We start from the raw sequence: 3,367 nt of genomic DNA on the forward strand, positions 1-3,367 counted from the left end.
ATCAACAATTCAAAACTAAAGTAAAAACAATTAGATTACTCCAGCTAACAAGTATTGGATATTCCCAGTATTACTTATATATGCATTTACTTTTTTCTTGCCCTAACTTTTGTTTAATTTTTTCCAGTTGTCATTAGTTTTCTTTGTTTCTTTGTACTCCTTAATTTCTATACGTTTGACGAAATAAATGCCATCACTATATTGATGCTAATGATGATGCACGGGAGGACTACTCCCTATAAGCTATGCTTCAGCCCTTCCGCTTCTATTAATTTTGTTCATTTGTGTGTATGAATTATACGTTTTTGTTTTTGTATGATTTTAGTAGAATAAAAAAAAAAAAAAAAAAAAAAATGATATCATTGATGTTAAAAGCAAGTTGTTAGAGTTTGCCCATTGAGGAGTTCTTGATTTTTGTACGAAGAAGTAGTCCTGGAGTTGTTGCGTTGCTACGATCGAAGGAGGAAGATGTTATTGCCTCGCTGTGACCAGAGGAAGTAGTCCTGGAGTTGTTCTCTAAGTTAAAGGTGGGGTAGGTCATTTATTTCAGAAAAAGTTTTTGTTATATTCCATGGAATGCTCTTAACATCCCGATAGCAATGAGTATATGAAGTGTTTTGACAATAAATACATAAAAAAATATCATCTGTTGAAGCCGTGGCGCTGTAAAAAGCACGGCCAATCATCTGAGCCGGCCCGGCTAAAGTAACTGGATGGCCTACCTGCCTGTCAGCCTTCCATCTGTGCACAAACTTATCTCGTGCCCTCATTGGTCATGTGCGTGTTCCTGTGTGTTGGAGGAGGGGCTCTGTGAGGAAGTCTGAAGGAAGAGGCAGATTTATTTTGGCTGCCTACTTTCAAATTCTTACCTACCCTACCTTTAAGAGGTAGAAAGAGTTCTCGAGTTCTTGCTTGACTATAAATGGAGTATTGACAAGAAAAGTTTTTGCTTTGCTACGATTGTAGGAAGTTCTGGAGTTGTTGTGTTACCGTGATCGGAAAAGAAGAGGTAGTCCTGGAGTTGTTGCTTTTCTACGATCCAAGGAAGAAAAGGTTATATCGTTGCTTTGATCAGAGGAAGTAGTCCTGGAGTTGTTGCTTTGCTATGAATGGAGTATTGATGAGAAGAGGACAAAGACCAAGATCAAGAAGAAAGAATAATAATAATACGATTGGTTTGGCTATGATTGTACGAAGAAGTAGTCCTGGAGTTGTTGCGTGCTACGATCGAAGGAAGAAGATGTTATTGCCTCGCTGTGATCAGAGGAAGTAGTTCTGGAGTTGTTGCTTTGCTATAAATGGAGTATTGACAAGAAGAGGAAGATGACCACGATGAAAAAGAAATAAGAATAAGACTTATTGCTTGGCTATGATTGTAGGAAGAAAATGTTATTGTGTTGCTGTGATCAGATCAGATTTCTTGTCTTGATATGATTGGAGGAACAAGACATTCTGGAGATGTTGCTTTGATTTGAAGCACAATAAACTATGCAATATATTTGGTAAAAATAGTTAACACACTATCAGAAGCACACACATGTAGTCTCAGGCACAATGTGTTTTAATGGAGGTAGAGGAAACACACATCACTTGTCCCCTTCTTCCCTCAGGGTGTTCAACAGGTGTGACATTGGGCTGAACTCCAGATTCTTCAGCTGCTCCCCTCTGACGCTGTGTGGTCTGGAGGCGGATGGCAGGGTGACACAGCCCACTTCCTGCACTTTGTTTTCTGAAAGCACAATCACAAAAGCATTTTACATGTACTGCTCTCTGAGGCTTAAAATCTGCAGGGTTTGGACAGCATGTTTTTTAAATATAGCAAATAAGACCCAGCTGAGTATAAGCCATGTGCTACTTTGAGTTTGAGTAAATATTGAATGATGGGCATTAATACTTTAGAGACATGTTGGTGCAATGCAACTCATCAAGGAGCGGAAACAAACCCTCGGCACAAGCATCATGGCTTTGAAAGAACAGCATACAGCTTTGATGTATCATCACAACACGGACACATGGTAACGCTTCAGCAGACAACCACCAATCAGAAGGGAATGCAGCTGCGCTCTGATCTGGGGAGGCAAAACAAAAACAAGTTTAACGAAACTCGTCATTGTTTCAACGTCGCAATGCTAGAGTATAATCATATCTGACTATGTTTTATTACACATTGAAGTTAGATCTTGATCTCCGTGTACCCAATATGTCACAGAGCAACAGAAAGATGCATGTGTCGAAACTGGTTGTTGAAGTGGTGGAGGACCATCCATCGTACTGACCAAAGAACATCATCTAGGCTCATGAGCTAGCTAAAAACAAACCAAAATCAAGATGTTAAATCTCTAAATGTAAGTCCTGATTGTTTTCTTTCTGACCAGGTTCCTTCAATGTGCTTTTGATAGTGGGGAGACCTTTTTGGTTTACATTTAAATCATGGATTCTAAAAAAGATTGTATCTCATTGTACAGTGTGTACGCTTGTTAGTGAAGACCTACGAGGTGTAATGCAAGGATGATGTTGAGACGGGGCCGGAGCACTTGAAAGCGTTCCAAACTCTGTGTCAAGGTTGAGTGAGGCAAGCAGGACCCAAATGCAGATAAACAGAAAATACCTTTATTTCAAGGCTGCTGATCCAGAGCTGAACTCTCTTCCCCGTAAACACAGTCAAACAACAACAAGGAACTCACAAAGACTAACAGAAAACACAGAACCTAAATGCACACAGGACTAATCAAACAAACAAGAGACAGGTGAGGAGGGAGGAGAAAACACAGGGGCACCAGGTGAACACAATCGGGTAATCAGGTAGGAGGGAAAACAGACGGAAAGCAACAGGCAAGACAGGGGGGTGAACACTTTTCAATAAAACAGGAAACCAAAGACAAGACAAGACAAAACACAACACAGACAGATCGTGAAACTCTGGCTTCAAATGCATTTTTTATTTTACTTTTAGTTACGTTTCTGGTTCAGGCTTTCTTCAACAATGCCTTTGTTGTTCTGTGAGTGAAGAAATAAGGATTGTTATGGTTAAAATATGAACAAGTATACATTCTGCCTAAGGCTAGAGTCATATTTTGATTTGGAAATGAAGTTGAACTCGCCGATGATGTGCTCCTTTTGCTTTCCATGTCCCAACTCCCTAGTATTCAACAATGCATCCATTAAAAGAGTCTGAACACATGAATGCTGCTTGTAAGTGTCACGGTGCTCAGACTCTGAGATGCACTCATTACTCATGTTGCCACTTGATGTCCTTTTGAGGTAAATATAAATTATCTTAGCCAACTGAACAAAACACTAATGCTGTGATTTTACTTGTGAGGACAGTATTTTATCTTTCAAGGATGAGAAGCATAAGCAACGTTTG

General features: G+C 39.6%; 1 long non-coding RNA gene across 2 annotated transcripts; it reads right to left on the reverse strand.

Annotated features, from left to right (window-relative positions):
* Positions 1 to 1,458: 1,458 nt before the first annotated feature.
* Positions 1,459 to 2,687, reverse strand: LOC104961128 (uncharacterized). 2 transcript variants are annotated; one of them, XR_800061.1, is made up of 3 exons: positions 2,609 to 2,687; positions 1,944 to 2,069; positions 1,459 to 1,729 (listed from the first exon to the last, which is right to left on the reverse strand). It is a non-coding gene; the product is annotated as an uncharacterized lncRNA (long non-coding RNA). The 2 variants fall into 2 exon arrangements; XR_800062.1 differs by having other exon boundaries at positions 1,895 to 2,069.
* Positions 2,688 to 3,367: the final 680 nt, after the last annotated feature.

The sequence above is a fragment of the Notothenia coriiceps genome, unplaced genomic scaffold (assembly GCF_000735185.1).
Source record: "Notothenia coriiceps isolate Sejong01 unplaced genomic scaffold, NC01 NC01_scaffold00032807, whole genome shotgun sequence".
NCBI classification, from domain to species: Eukaryota; Metazoa; Chordata; class Actinopteri; order Perciformes; family Nototheniidae; genus Notothenia; species Notothenia coriiceps.